Raw genomic sequence first — 18,260 nt, 5'->3', positions numbered from 1 at the left:
GCGGCGTTTTTAAGCAGTGCAGTGCAGGGTTCAGCGTCTGCAGCATCTTCTCGACAGGATGCTACGGCAGTCCCACTTTCCCTTGAGACATCTGCTCAGGAAGCAGCGTGAAGTTGCTACTGTCCCGAGCATCGGTGGTTCAGTGGTAGAATGCTCGCCTGCCACGCGGGCGGCCCGGGTTCGATTCCCGGCCGATGCATCATTTTGCTTTTCCCGCGATAATGCTGCAGTGTGGCTTGCGCGCTTGACATGCACGATCCATAAGAATGTATAGCTGGATTCCCTTGAGAAGAACCGAGAACGCAGCACTTTCGGGTCCCCACTAGGACGATCGCATCATGTTCTGCAGACTAGCGTCGGCCTCGACTCGCAAGTTGCTGTGTCCAGGTGCCTCCGAGGCACCGAACTTCAACGTCAAGGAGTGCTTCCTATCGCTGCAAAAGCTGCAGCAACACCGCAATCAACAGGGCCGGCAATGCACGTGTAGCAAATAGAACACGTTATCCAGGAAGTACAGTGTCTCTGCGTCCAACATTGGGTACGGGTCGCCGGTGCCTCGGTAGCGCAGTAGGCAGCGCCTAGGTCTCGTAATCTTAAGGTCGTGAGTTCGATCCTCGATTTAATTTCCTGTGACCGCGGGTGGTGCTGTTGCTAGGGCCCCAACGTATTTCTTGTTTGTTATCCACAACGCTTCAGCGGGAAAATGTTTACTTCCTGCTTTTGCTACTTACAGCTTCCCTTTTCCTCTTCTCCCAGCAGAGCATGAAGCCAAAAGCATTGCTCTGAGACGTTTGAGGTGCTCGCCTTGCCAGTCAGTATGCTCGCAAAGAGAAAAGGGCGCCGACGCGGGACTCGGCACGAAATGCGACAAGCGACCGTCCGAGCCGTCGAAGGAACGCCCACATCCGGTGTGGTCTAGTGGCTAGGATACCTGGCTTTCACCCAGGAGGCCCGGGTTCGATTCCCGGTACCGGAACGGAATTTTTTCCACACGAATCGTGACAAGTTTGAGCTGTGCGAGCTGCCGTTTCCCGTCCTGCTCGCAATATAGCTACTGTTTCGTGACAGTCAGCAGAATATAGAGGAGGGAAGCAGACACTCGACGGCCATAGAAATGGTGTATGGCTTCATGCCACACGTTTCCAGCGTAGGGCTGAGCAACTGAATCTGTCGAGGCCTGTTAGCTCAGTTGGTTAGAGCGTCGTGCTAATAACGCGAAGGTCGTGGGTTCGATCCCCCCACGGGCCACTTCGCTTTTACAACTACGAAAAGGCAGCGCCGATTTCAGCTGGCCAGTGTGATCACCAAAAGATCATCACCCTTGCCAGTACTCGGGCGCGTGAGCGCATCCGAACACAGGGTACTGTTGGCAGTTTTACTTCCTCTGTTCCTTTCTCCTTTGTTTTCGGAGCTTCAGCTCGATTCGGTCAGGGAGACGCCACCGTGACATGAAGGGGCGTGCTGTGTGTCCATTGCCTCGCCTCCCCTTACCTCTCTCAGTCGTTTCTCGTGCTTGTCGTTTTGATATAGGCCGATTTGAGAGCGTCAGCTCTCGCGTCAGCCGAGCAAAGTCGAGACAAGTCGAGACACACTAGGGGCTGGTGTGCAGCGAGTAACAGGGAGAAAAAAACATTAATTTAAGGGCGCGTGGCAAAAGTACTCATACGCGAAATTAAAAGCCTGCTGCGGTGGCCGGGAATCGAACCCGGATCAACTGCTTGGAAGGCAGCTATGCTGACCATTACACCACCACCGCACAAGCGAGCGCCCCGGCGCCGCACCGTGTCGGCTTCCCGCCTGTCGGCAGCGGCCGAAGGTGATGGTACCTGGCAGGCGCATTTCGAGGTAGGCTAGGGGAGCACATCCAGACGCATTCGGACAGCGTATCCGCGCACATTTCGCATCCTTTGGCAAGAGTCGGTGCCGGCGACGCAAGAGTACGCAGAGGACCGCGTTCTGGCGGCGTTTTTAAGCAGTGCAGTGCAGGGTTCAGCGTCTGCAGCATCTTCTCGACAGGATGCTACGGCAGTCCCACTTTCCCTTGAGACATCTGCTCAGGAAGCAGCGTGAAGTTGCTACTGTCCCGAGCATCGGTGGTTCAGTGGTAGAATGCTCGCCTGCCACGCGGGCGGCCCGGGTTCGATTCCCGGCCGATGCATCATTTTGCTTTTCCCGCGATAATGCTGCAGTGTGGCTTGCGCGCTTGACATGCACGATCCATAAGAATGTATAGCTGGATTCCCTTGAGAAGAACCGAGAACGCAGCACTTTCGGGTCCCCACTAGGACGATCGCATCATGTTCTGCAGACTAGCGTCGGCCTCGACTCGCAAGTTGCTGTGTCCAGGTGCCTCCGAGGCACCGAACTTCAACGTCAAGGAGTGCTTCCTATCGCTGCAAAAGCTGCAGCAACACCGCAATCAACAGGGCCGGCAATGCACGTGTAGCAAATAGAACACGTTATCCAGGAAGTACAGTGTCTCTGCGTCCAACATTGGGTACGGGTCGCCGGTGCCTCGGTAGCGCAGTAGGCAGCGCCTAGGTCTCGTAATCTTAAGGTCGTGAGTTCGATCCTCGATTTAATTTCCTGTGACCGCGGGTGGTGCTGTTGCTAGGGCCCCAACGTATTTCTTGTTTGTTATCCACAACGCTTCAGCGGGAAAATGTTTACTTCCTGCTTTTGCTACTTACAGCTTCCCTTTTCCTCTTCTCCCAGCAGAGCATGAAGCCAAAAGCATTGCTCTGAGACGTTTGAGGTGCTCGCCTTGCCAGTCAGTATGCTCGCAAAGAGAAAAGGGCGCCGACGCGGGACTCGGCACGAAATGCGACAAGCGACCGTCCGAGCCGTCGAAGGAACGCCCACATCCGGTGTGGTCTAGTGGCTAGGATACCTGGCTTTCACCCAGGAGGCCCGGGTTCGATTCCCGGTACCGGAACGGAATTTTTTCCACACGAATCGTGACAAGTTTGAGCTGTGCGAGCTGCCGTTTCCCGTCCTGCTCGCAATATAGCTACTGTTTCGTGACAGTCAGCAGAATATAGAGGAGGGAAGCAGACACTCGACGGCCATAGAAATGGTGTATGGCTTCATGCCACACGTTTCCAGCGTAGGGCTGAGCAACTGAATCTGTCGAGGCCTGTTAGCTCAGTTGGTTAGAGCGTCGTGCTAATAACGCGAAGGTCGTGGGTTCGATCCCCCCACGGGCCACTTCGCTTTTACAACTACGAAAAGGCAGCGCCGATTTCAGCTGGCCAGTGTGATCACCAAAAGATCATCACCCTTGCCAGTACTCGGGCGCGTGAGCGCATCCGAACACAGGGTACTGTTGGCAGTTTTACTTCCTCTGTTCCTTTCTCCTTTGTTTTCGGAGCTTCAGCCCGATTCGGTCAGGGAGACGCCACCGTGACATGAAGGGGCGTGCTGTGTGTCCATTGCCTCGCCTCCCCTTACCTCTCTCAGTCGTTTCTCGTGCTTGTCGTTTTGATATAGGCCGATTTGAGAGCGTCAGCTCTCGCGTCAGCCGAGCAAAGTCGAGACAAGTCGAGACACACTAGGGGCTGGTGTGCAGCGAGTAACAGGGAGAAAAAAACATTAATTTAAGGGCGCGTGGCAAAAGTACTCATACGCGAAATTAAAAGCCTGCTGCGGTGGCCGGGAATCGAACCCGGATCAACTGCTTGGAAGGCAGCTATGCTGACCATTACACCACCACCGCACAAGCGAGCGCCCCGGGGCCGCACCGTGTCGGCTTCCCGCCTGTCGGCAGCGGCCGAAGGTGATGGTACCTGGCAGGCGCATTTCGAGGTAGGCTAGGGGAGCACATCCAGACGCATTCGGACAGCGTATCCGCGCACATTTCGCATCCTTTGGCAAGAGTCGGTGCCGGCGACGCAAGAGTACGCAGAGGACCGCGTTCTGGCGGCGTTTTTAAGCAGTGCAGTGCAGGGTTCAGCGTCTGCAGCATCTTCTCGACAGGATGCTACGGCAGTCCCACTTTCCCTTGAGACATCTGCTCAGGAAGCAGCGTGAAGTTGCTACTGTCCCGAGCATCGGTGGTTCAGTGGTAGAATGCTCGCCTGCCACGCGGGCGGCCCGGGTTCGATTCCCGGCCGATGCATCATTTTGCTTTTCCCGCGATAATGCTGCAGTGTGGCTTGCGCGCTTGACATGCACGATCCATAAGAATGTATAGCTGGATTCCCTTGAGAAGAACCGAGAACGCAGCACTTTCGGGTCCCCACTAGGACGATCGCATCATGTTCTGCAGACTAGCGTCGGCCTCGACTCGCAAGTTGCTGTGTCCAGGTGCCTCCGAGGCACCGAACTTCAACGTCAAGGAGTGCTTCCTATCGCTGCAAAAGCTGCAGCAACACCGCAATCAACAGGGCCGGCAATGCACGTGTAGCAAATAGAACACGTTATCCAGGAAGTACAGTGTCTCTGCGTCCAACATTGGGTACGGGTCGCCGGTGCCTCGGTAGCGCAGTAGGCAGCGCCTAGGTCTCGTAATCTTAAGGTCGTGAGTTCGATCCTCGATTTAATTTCCTGTGACCGCGGGTGGTGCTGTTGCTAGGGCCCCAACGTATTTCTTGTTTGTTATCCACAACGCTTCAGCGGGAAAATGTTTACTTCCTGCTTTTGCTACTTACAGCTTCCCTTTTCCTCTTCTCCCAGCAGAGCATGAAGCCAAAAGCATTGCTCTGAGACGTTTGAGGTGCTCGCCTTGCCAGTCAGTATGCTCGCAAAGAGAAAAGGGCGCCGACGCGGGACTCGGCACGAAATGCGACAAGCGACCGTCCGAGCCGTCGAAGGAACGCCCACATCCGGTGTGGTCTAGTGGCTAGGATACCTGGCTTTCACCCAGGAGGCCCGGGTTCGATTCCCGGTACCGGAACGGAATTTTTTCCACACGAATCGTGACAAGTTTGAGCTGTGCGAGCTGCCGTTTCCCGTCCTGCTCGCAATATAGCTACTGTTTCGTGACAGTCAGCAGAATATAGAGGAGGGAAGCAGACACTCGACGGCCATAGAAATGGTGTATGGCTTCATGCCACAAGTTTCCAGCGTAGGGCTGAGCAACTGAATCTGTCGAGGCCTGTTAGCTCAGTTGGTTAGAGCGTCGTGCTAATAACGCGAAGGTCGTGGGTTCGATCCCCCCACGGGCCACTTCGCTTTTACAACTACGAAAAGGCAGCGCCGATTTCAGCTGGCCAGTGTGATCACCAAAAGATCATCACCCTTGCCAGTACTCGGGCGCGTGAGCGCATCCGAACACAGGGTACTGTTGGCAGTTTTACTTCCTCTGTTCCTTTCTCCTTTGTTTTCGGAGCTTCAGCCCGATTCGGTCAGGGAGACGCCACCGTGACATGAAGGGGCGTGCTGTGTGTCCATTGCCTCGCCTCCCCTTACCTCTCTCAGTCGTTTCTCGTGCTTGTCGTTTTGATATAGGCCGATTTGAGAGCGTCAGCTCTCGCGTCAGCCGAGCAAAGTCGAGACAAGTCGAGACACACTAGGGGCTGGTGTGCAGCGAGTAACAGGGAGAAAAAAACATTAATTTAAGGGCGCGTGGCAAAAGTACTCATACGCGAAATTAAAAGCCTGCTGCGGTGGCCGGGAATCGAACCCGGATCAACTGCTTGGAAGGCAGCTATGCTGACCATTACACCACCACCGCACAAGCGAGCGCCCCGGGGCCGCACCGTGTCGGCTTCCCGCCTGTCGGCAGCGGCCGAAGGTGATGGTACCTGGCAGGCGCATTTCGAGGTAGGCTAGGGGAGCACATCCAGACGCATTCGGACAGCGTATCCGCGCACATTTCGCATCCTTTGGCAAGAGTCGGTGCCGGCGACGCAAGAGTACGCAGAGGACCGCGTTCTGGCGGCGTTTTTAAGCAGTGCAGTGCAGGGTTCAGCGTCTGCAGCATCTTCTCGACAGGATGCTACGGCAGTCCCACTTTCCCTTGAGACATCTGCTCAGGAAGCAGCGTGAAGTTGCTACTGTCCCGAGCATCGGTGGTTCAGTGGTAGAATGCTCGCCTGCCACGCGGGCGGCCCGGGTTCGATTCCCGGCCGATGCATCATTTTGCTTTTCCCGCGATAATGCTGCAGTGTGGCTTGCGCGCTTGACATGCACGATCCATAAGAATGTATAGCTGGATTCCCTTGAGAAGAACCGAGAACGCAGCACTTTCGGGTCCCCACTAGGACGATCGCATCATGTTCTGCAGACTAGCGTCGGCCTCGACTCGCAAGTTGCTGTGTCCAGGTGCCTCCGAGGCACCGAACTTCAACGTCAAGGAGTGCTTCCTATCGCTGCAAAAGCTGCAGCAACACCGCAATCAACAGGGCCGGCAATGCACGTGTAGCAAATAGAACACGTTATCCAGGAAGTACAGTGTCTCTGCGTCCAACATTGGGTACGGGTCGCCGGTGCCTCGGTAGCGCAGTAGGCAGCGCCTAGGTCTCGTAATCTTAAGGTCGTGAGTTCGATCCTCGATTTAATTTCCTGTGACCGCGGGTGGTGCTGTTGCTAGGGCCCCAACGTATTTCTTGTTTGTTATCCACAACGCTTCAGCGGGAAAATGTTTACTTCCTGCTTTTGCTACTTACAGCTTCCCTTTTCCTCTTCTCCCAGCAGAGCATGAAGCCAAAAGCATTGCTCTGAGACGTTTGAGGTGCTCGCCTTGCCAGTCAGTATGCTCGCAAAGAGAAAAGGGCGCCGACGCGGGACTCGGCACGAAATGCGACAAGCGACCGTCCGAGCCGTCGAAGGAACGCCCACATCCGGTGTGGTCTAGTGGCTAGGATACCTGGCTTTCACCCAGGAGGCCCGGGTTCGATTCCCGGTACCGGAACGGAATTTTTTCCACACGAATCGTGACAAGTTTGAGCTGTGCGAGCTGCCGTTTCCCGTCCTGCTCGCAATATAGCTACTGTTTCGTGACAGTCAGCAGAATATAGAGGAGGGAAGCAGACACTCGACGGCCATAGAAATGGTGTATGGCTTCATGCCACACGTTTCCAGCGTTGGGCTGAGCAACTGAATCTGTCGAGGCCTGTTAGCTCAGTTGGTTAGAGCGTCGTGCTAATAACGCGAAGGTCGTGGGTTCGATCCCCCCACGGGCCACTTCGCTTTTACAACTACGAAAAGGCAGCGCCGATTTCAGCTGGCCAGTGTGATCACCAAAAGATCATCACCCTTGCCAGTACTCGGGCGCGTGAGCGCATCCGAACACAGGGTACTGTTGGCAGTTTTACTTCCTCTGTTCCTTTCTCCTTTGTTTTCGGAGCTTCAGCTCGATTCGGTCAGGGAGACGCCACCGTGACATGAAGGGGCGTGCTGTGTGTCCATTGCCTCGCCTCCCCTTACCTCTCTCAGTCGTTTCTCGTGCTTGTCGTTTTGATATAGGCCGATTTGAGAGCGTCAGCTCTCGCGTCAGCCGAGCAAAGTCGAGACAAGTCGAGACACACTAGGGGCTGGTGTGCAGCGAGTAACAGGGAGAAAAAAACATTAATTTAAGGGCGCGTGGCAAAAGTACTCATACGCGAAATTAAAAGCCTGCTGCGGTGGCCGGGAATCGAACCCGGATCAACTGCTTGGAAGGCAGCTATGCTGACCATTACACCACCACCGCACAAGCGAGCGCCCCGGGGCCGCACCGTGTCGGCTTCCCGCCTGTCGGCAGCGGCCGAAGGTGATGGTACCTGGCAGGCGCATTTCGAGGTAGGCTAGGGGAGCACATCCAGACGCATTAGGACAGCGTATCCGCGCACATTTCGCATCCTTTGGCAAGAGTCGGTGCCGGCGACGCAAGAGTACGCAGAGGACCGCGTTCTGGCGGCGTTTTTAAGCAGTGCAGTGCAGGGTTCAGCGTCTGCAGCATCTTCTCGACAGGATGCTACGGCAGTCCCACTTTCCCTTGAGACATCTGCTCAGGAAGCAGCGTGAAGTTGCTACTGTCCCGAGCATCGGTGGTTCAGTGGTAGAATGCTCGCCTGCCACGCGGGCGGCCCGGGTTCGATTCCCGGCCGATGCATCATTTTGCTTTTCCCGCGATAATGCTGCAGTGTGGCTTGCGCGCTTGACATGCACGATCCATAAGAATGTATAGCTGGATTCCCTTGAGAAGAACCGAGAACGCAGCACTTTCGGGTCCCCACTAGGACGATCGCATCATGTTCTGCAGACTAGCGTCGGCCTCGACTCGCAAGTTGCTGTGTCCAGGTGCCTCCGAGGCACCGAACTTCAACGTCAAGGAGTGCTTCCTATCGCTGCAAAAGCTGCAGCAACACCGCAATCAACAGGGCCGGCAATGCACGTGTAGCAAATAGAACACGTTATCCAGGAAGTACAGTGTCTCTGCGTCCAACATTGGGTACGGGTCGCCGGTGCCTCGGTAGCGCAGTAGGCAGCGCCTAGGTCTCGTAATCTTAAGGTCGTGAGTTCGATCCTCGATTTAATTTCCTGTGACCGCGGGTGGTGCTGTTGCTAGGGCCCCAACGTATTTCTTGTTTGTTATCCACAACGCTTCAGCGGGAAAATGTTTACTTCCTGCTTTTGCTACTTACAGCTTCCCTTTTCCTCTTCTCCCAGCAGAGCATGAAGCCAAAAGCATTGCTCTGAGACGTTTGAGGTGCTCGCCTTGCCAGTCAGTATGCTCGCAAAGAGAAAAGGGCGCCGACGCGGGACTCGGCACGAAATGCGACAAGCGACCGTCCGAGCCGTCGAAGGAACGCCCACATCCGGTGTGGTCTAGTGGCTAGGATACCTGGCTTTCACCCAGGAGGCCCGGGTTCGATTCCCGGTACCGGAACGGAATTTTTTCCACACGAATCGTGACAAGTTTGAGCTGTGCGAGCTGCCGTTTCCCGTCCTGCTCGCAATATAGCTACTGTTTCGTGACAGTCAGCAGAATATAGAGGAGGGAAGCAGACACTCGACGGCCATAGAAATGGTGTATGGCTTCATGCCACACGTTTCCAGCGTTGGGCTGAGCAACTGAATCTGTTGAGGCCTGTTAGCTCAGTTGGTTAGAGCGTCGTGCTAATAACGCGAAGGTCGTGGGTTCGATCCCCCCACGGGCCACTTCGCTTTTACAACTACGAAAAGGCAGCGCCGATTTCAGCTGGCCAGTGTGATCACCAAAAGATCATCACCCTTGCCAGTACTCGGGCGCGTGAGCGCATCCGAACACAGGGTACTGTTGGCAGTTTTACTTCCTCTGTTCCTTTCTCCTTTGTTTTCGGAGCTTCAGCCCGATTCGGTCAGGGAGACGCCACCGTGACATGAAGGGGCGTGCTGTGTGTCCATTGCCTCGCCTCCCCTTACCTCTCTCAGTCGTTTCTCGTGCTTGTCGTTTTGATATAGGCCGATTTGAGAGCGTCAGCTCTCGCGTCAGCCGAGCAAAGTCGAGACAAGTCGAGACACACTAGGGGCTGGTGTGCAGCGAGTAACAGGGAGAAAAAAACATTAATTTAAGGGTGCGTGGCAAAAGTACTCATACGCGAAATTAAAAGCCTGCTGCGGTGGCCGGGAATCGAACCCGGATCAACTGCTTGGAAGGCAACTATGCTGACCATTACACCACCACCGCACAAGCGAGCGCCCCGGCGCCGCACCGTGTCGGCTTCCCGCCTGTCGGCAGCGGCCGAAGGTGATGGTACCTGGCAGGCGCATTTCGAGGTAGGCTAGGGGAGCACATCCAGACGCATTCGGACAGCGTATCCGCGCACATTTCGCATCCTTTGGCAAGAGTCGGTGCCGGCGACGCAAGAGTACGCAGAGGACCGCGTTCTGGCGGCGTTTTTAAGCAGTGCAGTGCAGGGTTCAGCGTCTGCAGCATCTTCTCGACAGGATGCTACGGCATTCCCACTTTCCCTTGAGACATCTCCTCAGGAAGGAGCGTGAAGTTACTACTGTCCCGAGCATCGGTGGTTCAGTGGTAGAATGCTCGCCTGCCACGCGGGCGGCCCGGGTTCGATTCCCGGCCGATGCATCATTTTGCTTTTCCCGCGATAATGCTGCAGTGTGGCTTGCGCGCTTGACATGCACGATCCATAAGAATGTATAGCTGGATTCCATTGAGAAGAACCGAGAACGAAGCACTTTCGGGTCCCCACTAGGACGATCGCATCATGTTCTGCAGACTAGCGTCGGCCTCGACTCGCAAGTTGCTGTGTCCAGGTGCCTCCGAGGCACCGAACTTCAACGTCAAGGAGTGCTTCCTATCGCTGCAAAAGCTGCAGCAACACCGCAATCAACAGGGCCGGCAATGCACGTGTAGCAAATAGAACACGTTATCCAGGAAGTACAGTGTCTCTGCGTCCAACATTGGGTACGGGTCGCCGGTGCCTCGGTAGCGCAGTAGGCAGCGCCTAAGTCTCGTAATCTTAAGGTCGTGAGTTCGATCCTCGATTTAATTTCCTGTGACCGCGGGTGGTGCTGTTGCTAGGGCCCCAACGTATTTCTTGTTTGTTATCCACAACGCTTCAGCGGGAAAATGTTTACTTCCTGCTTTTGCTACTTACAGCTTCCCTTTTCCTCTTCTCCCAGCAGAGCATGAAGCCAAAAGCATTGCTCTGAGACGTTTGAGGTGCTCGCCTTGCCAGTCAGTATGCTCGCAAAGAGAAAAGGGCGCCGACGCGGGACTCGGCACGAAATGCGACAAGCGACCGTCCGAGCCGTCGAAGGAACGCCCACATCCGGTGTGGTCTAGTGGCTAGGATACCTGGCTTTCACCCAGGAGGCCCGGGTTCGATTCCCGGTACCGGAACGGAATTTTTTCCACACGAATCGTGACAAGTTTGAGCTGTGCGAGCTGCCGTTTCCCGTCCTGCTCGCAATATAGCTACTGTTTCGTGACAGTCAGCAGAATATAGAGGAGGGAAGCAGACACTCGACGGCCATAGAAATGGTGTATGGCTTCATGCCACACGTTTCCAGCGTAGGGCTGAGCAACTGAATCTGTCGAGGCCTGTTAGCTCAGTTGGTTAGAGCGTCGTGCTAATAACGCGAAGGTCGTGGGTTCGATCCCCCCACGGGCCACTTCGCTTTTACAACTACGAAAAGGCAGCGCCGATTTCAGCTGGCCAGTGTGATCACCAAAAGATCATCACCCTTGCCAGTACTCGGGCGCGTGAGCGCATCCGAACACAGGGTACTGTTGGCAGTTTTACTTCCTCTGTTCCTTTCTCCTTTGTTTTCGGAGCTTCAGCCCGATTCGGTCAGGGAGACGCCACCGTGACATGAAGGGGCGTGCTGTGTGTCCATTGCCTCGCCTCCCCTTACCTCTCTCAGTCGTTTCTCGTGCTTGTCGTTTTGATATAGGCCGATTTGAGAGCGTCAGCTCTCGCGTCAGCCGAGCAAAGTCGAGACAAGTCGAGACACACTAGGGGCTGGTGTGCAGCGAGTAACAGGGAGAAAAAAACATTAATTTAAGGGCGCGTGGCAAAAGTACTCATACGCGAAATTAAAAGCCTGCTGCGGTGGCCGGGAATCGAACCCGGATCAACTGCTTGGAAGGCAACTATGCTGACCATTACACCACCACCGCACACGCGAGCGCCCCGGCGCCGCACCGTGTCGGCTTCCCGCCTGTCGGCAGCGGCCGAAGGTGATGGTACCTCGCAGGCGCATTTCGAGGTAGGCTAGGGGAGCACATCCAGACGCATTCGGACAGCGTATCCGCGCACATTTCGCATCCTTTGGCAAGAGTCGGTGCCGGCGACGCAAGAGTACGCAGAGGACCGCGTTCTGGCGGCGTTTTTAAGCAGTGCAGTGCAGGGTTCAGCGTCTGCAGCATCTTCTCGACAGGATGCTACGGCATTCCCACTTTCCCTTGAGACATCTCCTCAGGAAGGAGCGTGAAGTTACTACTGTCCCGAGCATCGGTGGTTCAGTGGTAGAATGCTCGCCTGCCACGCGGGCGGCCCGGGTTCGATTCCCGGCCGATGCATCATTTTGCTTTTCCCGCGATAATGCTGCAGTGTGGCTTGCGCGCTTGACATGCACGATCCATAAGAATGTATAGCTGGATTCCATTGAGAAGAACCGAGAACGAAGCACTTTCGGGTCCCCACTAGGACGATCGCATCATGTTCTGCAGACTAGCGTCGGCCTCGACTCGCAAGTTGCTGTGTCCAGGTGCCTCCGAGGCACCGAACTTCAACGTCAAGGAGTGCTTCCTATCGCTGCAAAAGCTGCAGCAACACCGCAATCAACAGGGCCGGCAATGCACGTGTAGCAAATAGAACACGTTATCCAGGAAGTACAGTGTCTCTGCGTCCAACATTGGGTACGGGTCGCCGGTGCCTCGGTAGCGCAGTAGGCAGCGCCTAAGTCTCGTAATCTTAAGGTCGTGAGTTCGATCCTCGATTTAATTTCCTGTGACCGCGGGTGGTGCTGTTGCTAGGGCCCCAACGTATTTCTTGTTTGTTATCCACAACGCTTCAGCGGGAAAATGTTTACTTCCTGCTTTTGCTACTTACAGCTTCCCTTTTCCTCTTCTCCCAGCAGAGCATGAAGCCAAAAGCATTGCTCTGAGACGTTTGAGGTGCTCGCCTTGCCAGTCAGTATGCTCGCAAAGAGAAAAGGGCGCCGACGCGGGACTCGGCACGAAATGCGACAAGCGACCGTCCGAGCCGTCGAAGGAACGCCCACATCCGGTGTGGTCTAGTGGCTAGGATACCTGGCTTTCACCCAGGAGGCCCGGGTTCGATTCCCGGTACCGGAACGGAATTTTTTCCACACGAATCGTGACAAGTTTGAGCTGTGCGAGCTGCCGTTTCCCGTCCTGCTCGCAATATAGCTACTGTTTCGTGACAGTCAGCAGAATATAGAGGAGGGAAGCAGACACTCGACGGCCATAGAAATGGTGTATGGCTTCATGCCACACGTTTCCAGCGTAGGGCTGAGCAACTGAATCTGTCGAGGCCCGTTAGCTCAGTTGGTTAGAGCGTCGTGCTAATAACGCGAAGGTCGTGGGTTCGATCCCCCCACGGGCCACTTCGCTTTTACAACTACGAAAAGGCAGCGCCGATTTCAGCTGGCCAGTGTGATCACCAAAAGATCATCACCCTTGCCAGTACTCGGGCGCGTGAGCGCATCCGAACACAGGGTACTGTTGGCAGTTTTACTTCCTCTGTTCCTTTCTCCTTTGTTTTCGGAGCTACAGCCCGATTCGGTCAGGGAGACGCCACCGTGACATGAAGGGGCGTGCTGTGTGTCCATTGCCTCGCCTCCCCTTACCTCTCTCAGTCGTTTCTCGTGCTTGTCGTTTTGATATAGGCCGATTTGAGAGCGTCAGCTCTCGCGTCAGCCGAGCAAAGTCGAGTCAAGTCGAGACACACTAGGGCTGGTGTGCAGCGAGTAACAGGGAGAAAAAAACATTAATTTAAGGGCGCGTGGCAAAAGTACTCATACGCGAAATTAAAAGCCTGCTGCGGTGGCCGGGTATCGAACCCGGATCAACTGCTTGGAAGGCAACTATGCTGACCATTACACCACCACCGCACAAGCGAGCGCCCCGGCGCCGCACCGTGTCGGCTTCCCGCCTGTCGGCAGCGGCCGAAGGTGATGGTACCTGGCAGGCGCATTTCGAGGTAGGCTAGGGGAGCACATCCAGACGCATTCGGACAGCGTATCCGCGCACATTTCGCATCCTTTGGCAAGAGTCGGTGCCGGCGACGCAAGAGTACGCAGAGGACCGCGTTCTGGCGGCGTTTTTAAGCTGTGCAGTGCAGGGTTCAGCGTCTGCAGCATCTTCTCGACAGGATGCTACGGCAGTCCCACTTTCCCTTGAGACATCTGCTCAGGAAGCAGCGTGAAGTTACTACTGTCCCGAGCATCGGTGGTTCAGTGGTAGAATGCTCGCCTGCCACGCGGGCGGCCCGGGTTCGATTCCCGGCCGATGCATCATTTTGCTTTTCCCGCGATAATGCTGCAGTGTGGCTTGCGCGCTTGACATGCACGATCCATAAGAATGTATAGCTGGATTCCCTTGAGAAGAACCGAGAACGCAGCACTTTCGGGTCCCCACTAGGACGATCGCATCATGTTCTGCAGACTAGCGTCGGCCTCGACTCGCAAGTTGCTGTGTCCAGGTGCCTCCGAGGCACCGAACTTCAACGTCAAGGAGTGCTTCCTATCGCTGCAAAAGCTGCAGCAACACCGAAATCAACAGGGCCGGCAATGCACGTGTAGCAAATAGAACACGTTATCCAGGAAGTACAGTGTCTCTGCGTCCAACATTGGGTACGGGTCGCCGGTGCCTCGGTAGCGCAGTAGGCAGCGCCTAAGTCTCGTAATCTTAAGGTCGTGAGTTCGATCCTCGATTTAATTTCCTGTGACCGCGGGTGGTGCTGTTGCTAGGGCCCCAACGTATTTCTTGTTTGTTATCCACAACGCTTCAGCGGGAAAATGTTTACTTCCTGCTTTTGCTACTTACAGCTTCCCTTTTCCTCTTCTCCCAGCAGAGCATGAAGCCAAAAGCATTGCTCTGAGACGTTTGAGGTGCTCGCCTTGCCAGTCAGTATGCTCGCAAAGAGAAAAGGGCGCCGACGCGGGACTCGGCACGAAATGCGACAAGCGACCGTCCGAGCCGTCGAAGGAACGCCCACATCCGGTGTGGTCTAGTGGCTAGGATACCTGGCTTTCACCCAGGAGGCCCGGGTTCGATTCCCGGTACCGGAACGGAATTTTTTCCACACGAATCGTGACAAGTTTGAGCTGTGCGAGCTGCCGTTTCCCGTCCTGCTCGCAATATAGCTACTGTTTCGTGACAGTCAGCAGAATATAGAGGAGGGAAGCAGACACTCGACGGCCATAGAAATGGTGTATGGCTTCATGCCACACGTTTCCAGCGTAGGGCTGAGCAACTGAATCTGTCGAGGCCCGTTAGCTCAGTTGGTTAGAGCGTCGTGCTAATAACGCGAAGGTCGTGGGTTCGATCCCCCCACGGGCCACTTCGCTTTTACAACTACGAAAAGGCAGCGCCGATTTCAGCTGGCCAGTGTGATCACCAAAAGATCATCACCCTTGCCAGTACTCGGGCGCGTGAGCGCATCCGAACACAGGGTACTGTTGGCAGTTTTACTTCCTCTGTTCCTTTCTCCTTTGTTTTCGGAGCTACAGCCCGATTCGGTCAGGGAGACGCCACCGTGACATGAAGGGGCGTGCTGTGTGTCCATTGCCTCGCCTCCCCTTACCTCTCTCAGTCGTTTCTCGTGCTTGTCGTTTTGATATAGGCCGATTTGAGAGCGTCAGCTCTCGCGTCAGCCGAGCAAAGTCGAGTCAAGTCGAGACACACTAGGGGCTGGTGTGCAGCGAGTAACAGGGAGAAAAAAACATTAATTTAAGGGCGCGTGGCAAAAGTACTCATACGCGAAATTAAAAGCCTGCTGCGGTGGCCGGGAATCGAACCCGGATCAACTGCTTGGAAGGCAACTATGCTGACCATTACACCACCACCGCACAAGCGAGCGCCCCGGCGCCGCACCGTGTCGGCTTCCCGCCTGTCGGCAGCGGCCGAAGGTGATGGTACCTGGCAGGCGCATTTCGAGGTAGGCTAGGGGAGCACATCCAGACGCATTCGGACAGCGTATCCGCGCACATTTCGCATCCTTTGGCAAGAGTCGGTGCCGGCGACGCAAGAGTACGCAGAGGACCGCGTTCTGGCGGCGTTTTTAAGCAGTGCAGTGCAGGGTTCAGCGTCTGCAGCATCTTCTCGACAGGATGCTACGGCAGTCCCACTTTCCCTTGAGACATCTGCTCAGGAAGCAGCGTGAAGTTACTACTGTCCCGAGCATCGGTGGTTCAGTGGTAGAATGCTCGCCTGCCACGCGGGCGGCCCGGGTTCGATTCCCGGCCGATGCATCATTTTGCTTTTCCCGCGATAATGCTGCAGTGTGGCTTGCGCGCTTGACATGCACGATCCATAAGAATGTATAGCTGGATTCCCTTGAGAAGAACCGAGAACGCAGCACTTTCGGGTCCCCACTAGGACGATCGCATCATGTTCTGCAGACTAGCGTCGGCCTCGACTCGCAAGTTGCTGTGTCCAGGTGCCTCCGAGGCACCGAACTTCAACGTCAAGGATTGCTTCCTATCGCTGCAAAAGCTGCAGCAACACCGCAATCAACAGGGCCGGCAATGCACGTGTAGCAAATAGAACACGTTATCCAGGAAGTACAGTGTCTCTGCGTCCAACATTGGGTACGGGTCGCCGGTGCCTCGGTAGCGCAGTAGGCAGCGCCTAAGTCTCGTAATCTTAAGGTCGTGAGTTCGATCCTCGATTTAATTTCCTGTGACCGCGGGTGGTGCTGTTGCTAGGGCCCCAACGTATTTCTTGTTTGTTATCCACAACGCTTCAGCGGGAAAATGTTTACTTCCTGCTTTTGCTACTTACAGCTTCCCTTTTCCTCTTCTCCCAGCAGAGCATGAAGCCAAAAGCATTGCTCTGAGACGTTTGAGGTGCTCGCCTTGCCAGTCAGTATGCTCGCAAAGAGAAAAGGGCGCCGACGCGGGACTCGGCACGAAATGCGACAAGCGACCGTCCGAGCCGTCGAAGGAACGCCCACATCCGGTGTGGTCTAGTGGCTAGGATACCTGGCTTTCACCCAGGAGGCCCGGGTTCGATTCCCGGTACCGGAACGGAATTTTTTCCACACGAATCGTGACAAGTTTGAGCTGTGCGAGCTGCCGTTTCCCGTCCTGCTCGCAATATAGCTACTGTTTCGTGACAGTCAGCAGAATATAGAGGAGGGAAGCAGACACTCGACGGCCATAGAAATGGTGTATGGCTTCATGCCACACGTTTCCAGCGTAGGGCTGAGCAGCTGAATCTGTCGAGGCCCGTTAGCTCAGTTGGTTAGAGCGTCGTGCTAATAACGCGAAGGTCGTGGGTTCGATCCCCCCACGGGCCACTTCGCTTTTACAACTACGAAAAGGCAGCGCCGATTTCAGCTGGCCAGTGTGATCACCAAAAGATCATCACCCTTGCCAGTACTCGGGCGCGTGAGCGCATCCGAACACAGGGTACTGTTGGCAGTTTTACTTCCTCTGTTCCTTTCTCCTTTGTTTTCGGAGCTACAGCCCGATTCGGTCAGGGAGACGCCACCGTGACATGAAGGGGCGTGCTGTGTGTCCTTTGCCTCGCCTCCCCTTACCTCTCTCAGTCGTTTCTCGTGCTTGTCGTTTTGATATAGGCCGATTTGAGAGCGTCAGCTCTCGCGTCAGCCGAGCAAAGTCGAGACAAGTCGAGAGACAAGTCGAGACAAGTCGAGACACACTAGGGGCTGGTGTGCAGCGAGTAACAGGGAGAAAAAAACATTAATTTAAGGGCGCGTGGCAAAAGTACTCATACGCGAAATTAAAAGCCTGCTGCGGTGGCCGGGAATCGAACCCGGATCAACTGCTTGGAAGGCAACTATGCTGACCATTACACCACCACCGCACAAGCGAGCGCCCCGGCGCCGCACCGTGTCGGCTTCCCGCCTGTCGGCAGCGGCCGAAGGTGATGGTACCTGGCAGGCGCATTTCGAGGTAGGCTAGGGGAGCACATCCAGACGCATTCGGACAGCGTATCCGCGCACATTTCGCATCCTTTGGCAAGAGTCGGTGCCGGCGACGCAAGAGTACGCAGAGGACCGCGTTCTGGCGGCGTTTTTAAGCAGTGCAGTGCAGGGTTCAGCGTCTGCAGCATCTTCTCGACAGGATGCTACGGCAGTCCCACTTTCCCTTGAGACATCTGCTCAGGAAGCAGCGTGAAGTTACTACTGTCCCGAGCATCGGTGGTTCAGTGGTAGAATGCTCGCCTGCCACGCGGGCGGCCCGGGTTCGATTCCCGGCCGATGCATTATTTTGCTTTTCCCGCGATAATGCTGCAGTGTGGCTTGCGCGCTTGACATGCACGATCCATAAGAATGTATAGCTGGATTCCCTTGAGAAGAACCGAGAACGCAGCACTTTCGGGTCCCCACTAGGACGATCGCATCATGTTCTGCAGACTAGCGTCGGCCTCGACTCGCAAGTTGCTGTGTCCAGGTGCCTCCGAGGCACCGAACTTCAACGTCAAGGAGTGCTTCCTATCGCTGCAAAAGCTGCAGCAACACCGCAATCAACAGGGCCGGCAATGCACGTGTAGCAAATAGAACACGTTATCCAGGAAGTACAGTGTCTCTGCGTCCAACATTGGGTACGGGTCGCCGGTGCCTCGGTAGCGCAGTAGGCAGCGCCTAAGTCTCGTAATCTTAAGGTCGTGAGTT

At 55.5% G+C, this 18,260-nt stretch overlaps 37 non-coding genes across 37 annotated transcripts; 28 read left to right on the top strand and 9 right to left on the bottom strand.

Moving 5' to 3' along the window:
* Positions 1–128: 128 nt before the first annotated feature.
* Trnag-gcc (transfer RNA glycine (anticodon GCC)) lies at positions 129–199 on the top strand. The gene has a single exon. It is a non-coding gene; the product is annotated as a tRNA-Gly (tRNA).
* A 705-nt stretch (positions 200–904) lies between these two features.
* Positions 905–976, top strand: Trnae-uuc (transfer RNA glutamic acid (anticodon UUC)). The gene has a single exon. It is a non-coding gene; the product is annotated as a tRNA-Glu (tRNA).
* A 198-nt stretch (positions 977–1,174) lies between these two features.
* On the top strand, positions 1,175–1,248 carry Trnai-aau (transfer RNA isoleucine (anticodon AAU)). The gene has a single exon. It is a non-coding gene; the product is annotated as a tRNA-Ile (tRNA).
* A 436-nt stretch (positions 1,249–1,684) lies between these two features.
* Trnag-ucc (transfer RNA glycine (anticodon UCC)) lies at positions 1,685–1,756 on the bottom strand. Its single transcript has one exon. It is a non-coding gene; the product is annotated as a tRNA-Gly (tRNA).
* Positions 1,757–2,087: 331 nt separating this feature from the next.
* On the top strand, positions 2,088–2,158 carry Trnag-gcc (transfer RNA glycine (anticodon GCC)). Its single transcript has one exon. It is a non-coding gene; the product is annotated as a tRNA-Gly (tRNA).
* Positions 2,159–2,863: 705 nt separating this feature from the next.
* On the top strand, positions 2,864–2,935 carry Trnae-uuc (transfer RNA glutamic acid (anticodon UUC)). Its single transcript has one exon. It is a non-coding gene; the product is annotated as a tRNA-Glu (tRNA).
* Positions 2,936–3,133: 198 nt separating this feature from the next.
* On the top strand, positions 3,134–3,207 carry Trnai-aau (transfer RNA isoleucine (anticodon AAU)). Its single transcript has one exon. It is a non-coding gene; the product is annotated as a tRNA-Ile (tRNA).
* A 436-nt stretch (positions 3,208–3,643) lies between these two features.
* Trnag-ucc (transfer RNA glycine (anticodon UCC)) lies at positions 3,644–3,715 on the bottom strand. The gene has a single exon. It is a non-coding gene; the product is annotated as a tRNA-Gly (tRNA).
* A 331-nt stretch (positions 3,716–4,046) lies between these two features.
* Positions 4,047–4,117, top strand: Trnag-gcc (transfer RNA glycine (anticodon GCC)). Its single transcript has one exon. It is a non-coding gene; the product is annotated as a tRNA-Gly (tRNA).
* Positions 4,118–4,822: 705 nt separating this feature from the next.
* On the top strand, positions 4,823–4,894 carry Trnae-uuc (transfer RNA glutamic acid (anticodon UUC)). The gene has a single exon. It is a non-coding gene; the product is annotated as a tRNA-Glu (tRNA).
* A 198-nt stretch (positions 4,895–5,092) lies between these two features.
* On the top strand, positions 5,093–5,166 carry Trnai-aau (transfer RNA isoleucine (anticodon AAU)). Its single transcript has one exon. It is a non-coding gene; the product is annotated as a tRNA-Ile (tRNA).
* A 436-nt stretch (positions 5,167–5,602) lies between these two features.
* On the bottom strand, positions 5,603–5,674 carry Trnag-ucc (transfer RNA glycine (anticodon UCC)). Its single transcript has one exon. It is a non-coding gene; the product is annotated as a tRNA-Gly (tRNA).
* A 331-nt stretch (positions 5,675–6,005) lies between these two features.
* On the top strand, positions 6,006–6,076 carry Trnag-gcc (transfer RNA glycine (anticodon GCC)). The gene has a single exon. It is a non-coding gene; the product is annotated as a tRNA-Gly (tRNA).
* A 705-nt stretch (positions 6,077–6,781) lies between these two features.
* Positions 6,782–6,853, top strand: Trnae-uuc (transfer RNA glutamic acid (anticodon UUC)). Its single transcript has one exon. It is a non-coding gene; the product is annotated as a tRNA-Glu (tRNA).
* Positions 6,854–7,051: 198 nt separating this feature from the next.
* On the top strand, positions 7,052–7,125 carry Trnai-aau (transfer RNA isoleucine (anticodon AAU)). The gene has a single exon. It is a non-coding gene; the product is annotated as a tRNA-Ile (tRNA).
* Positions 7,126–7,561: 436 nt separating this feature from the next.
* Trnag-ucc (transfer RNA glycine (anticodon UCC)) lies at positions 7,562–7,633 on the bottom strand. Its single transcript has one exon. It is a non-coding gene; the product is annotated as a tRNA-Gly (tRNA).
* A 331-nt stretch (positions 7,634–7,964) lies between these two features.
* Positions 7,965–8,035, top strand: Trnag-gcc (transfer RNA glycine (anticodon GCC)). Its single transcript has one exon. It is a non-coding gene; the product is annotated as a tRNA-Gly (tRNA).
* Positions 8,036–8,740: 705 nt separating this feature from the next.
* Trnae-uuc (transfer RNA glutamic acid (anticodon UUC)) lies at positions 8,741–8,812 on the top strand. The gene has a single exon. It is a non-coding gene; the product is annotated as a tRNA-Glu (tRNA).
* Positions 8,813–9,010: 198 nt separating this feature from the next.
* Positions 9,011–9,084, top strand: Trnai-aau (transfer RNA isoleucine (anticodon AAU)). The gene has a single exon. It is a non-coding gene; the product is annotated as a tRNA-Ile (tRNA).
* Positions 9,085–9,520: 436 nt separating this feature from the next.
* On the bottom strand, positions 9,521–9,592 carry Trnag-ucc (transfer RNA glycine (anticodon UCC)). The gene has a single exon. It is a non-coding gene; the product is annotated as a tRNA-Gly (tRNA).
* Positions 9,593–9,923: 331 nt separating this feature from the next.
* Positions 9,924–9,994, top strand: Trnag-gcc (transfer RNA glycine (anticodon GCC)). Its single transcript has one exon. It is a non-coding gene; the product is annotated as a tRNA-Gly (tRNA).
* Positions 9,995–10,699: 705 nt separating this feature from the next.
* Trnae-uuc (transfer RNA glutamic acid (anticodon UUC)) lies at positions 10,700–10,771 on the top strand. The gene has a single exon. It is a non-coding gene; the product is annotated as a tRNA-Glu (tRNA).
* Positions 10,772–10,969: 198 nt separating this feature from the next.
* Trnai-aau (transfer RNA isoleucine (anticodon AAU)) lies at positions 10,970–11,043 on the top strand. Its single transcript has one exon. It is a non-coding gene; the product is annotated as a tRNA-Ile (tRNA).
* A 436-nt stretch (positions 11,044–11,479) lies between these two features.
* On the bottom strand, positions 11,480–11,551 carry Trnag-ucc (transfer RNA glycine (anticodon UCC)). The gene has a single exon. It is a non-coding gene; the product is annotated as a tRNA-Gly (tRNA).
* A 331-nt stretch (positions 11,552–11,882) lies between these two features.
* Positions 11,883–11,953, top strand: Trnag-gcc (transfer RNA glycine (anticodon GCC)). The gene has a single exon. It is a non-coding gene; the product is annotated as a tRNA-Gly (tRNA).
* A 705-nt stretch (positions 11,954–12,658) lies between these two features.
* On the top strand, positions 12,659–12,730 carry Trnae-uuc (transfer RNA glutamic acid (anticodon UUC)). Its single transcript has one exon. It is a non-coding gene; the product is annotated as a tRNA-Glu (tRNA).
* A 198-nt stretch (positions 12,731–12,928) lies between these two features.
* On the top strand, positions 12,929–13,002 carry Trnai-aau (transfer RNA isoleucine (anticodon AAU)). The gene has a single exon. It is a non-coding gene; the product is annotated as a tRNA-Ile (tRNA).
* Positions 13,003–13,437: 435 nt separating this feature from the next.
* On the bottom strand, positions 13,438–13,509 carry Trnag-ucc (transfer RNA glycine (anticodon UCC)). Its single transcript has one exon. It is a non-coding gene; the product is annotated as a tRNA-Gly (tRNA).
* Positions 13,510–13,840: 331 nt separating this feature from the next.
* Positions 13,841–13,911, top strand: Trnag-gcc (transfer RNA glycine (anticodon GCC)). The gene has a single exon. It is a non-coding gene; the product is annotated as a tRNA-Gly (tRNA).
* Positions 13,912–14,616: 705 nt separating this feature from the next.
* Positions 14,617–14,688, top strand: Trnae-uuc (transfer RNA glutamic acid (anticodon UUC)). Its single transcript has one exon. It is a non-coding gene; the product is annotated as a tRNA-Glu (tRNA).
* A 198-nt stretch (positions 14,689–14,886) lies between these two features.
* On the top strand, positions 14,887–14,960 carry Trnai-aau (transfer RNA isoleucine (anticodon AAU)). The gene has a single exon. It is a non-coding gene; the product is annotated as a tRNA-Ile (tRNA).
* A 436-nt stretch (positions 14,961–15,396) lies between these two features.
* Positions 15,397–15,468, bottom strand: Trnag-ucc (transfer RNA glycine (anticodon UCC)). Its single transcript has one exon. It is a non-coding gene; the product is annotated as a tRNA-Gly (tRNA).
* Positions 15,469–15,799: 331 nt separating this feature from the next.
* Positions 15,800–15,870, top strand: Trnag-gcc (transfer RNA glycine (anticodon GCC)). The gene has a single exon. It is a non-coding gene; the product is annotated as a tRNA-Gly (tRNA).
* Positions 15,871–16,575: 705 nt separating this feature from the next.
* Positions 16,576–16,647, top strand: Trnae-uuc (transfer RNA glutamic acid (anticodon UUC)). Its single transcript has one exon. It is a non-coding gene; the product is annotated as a tRNA-Glu (tRNA).
* A 198-nt stretch (positions 16,648–16,845) lies between these two features.
* Positions 16,846–16,919, top strand: Trnai-aau (transfer RNA isoleucine (anticodon AAU)). The gene has a single exon. It is a non-coding gene; the product is annotated as a tRNA-Ile (tRNA).
* Positions 16,920–17,377: 458 nt separating this feature from the next.
* Trnag-ucc (transfer RNA glycine (anticodon UCC)) lies at positions 17,378–17,449 on the bottom strand. Its single transcript has one exon. It is a non-coding gene; the product is annotated as a tRNA-Gly (tRNA).
* A 331-nt stretch (positions 17,450–17,780) lies between these two features.
* Positions 17,781–17,851, top strand: Trnag-gcc (transfer RNA glycine (anticodon GCC)). Its single transcript has one exon. It is a non-coding gene; the product is annotated as a tRNA-Gly (tRNA).
* The last annotated feature ends 409 nt before the right edge of the window (positions 17,852–18,260 follow it).

This window comes from Schistocerca gregaria, unplaced genomic scaffold, assembly GCF_023897955.1.
Source record: "Schistocerca gregaria isolate iqSchGreg1 unplaced genomic scaffold, iqSchGreg1.2 ptg000564l, whole genome shotgun sequence".
NCBI lineage: Eukaryota > Metazoa > Arthropoda > Insecta > Orthoptera > Acrididae > Schistocerca > Schistocerca gregaria.
The sequence above is the reverse complement of the archived record's forward strand: the minus strand, read 5'-3'. Positions and strand labels throughout refer to the sequence as shown.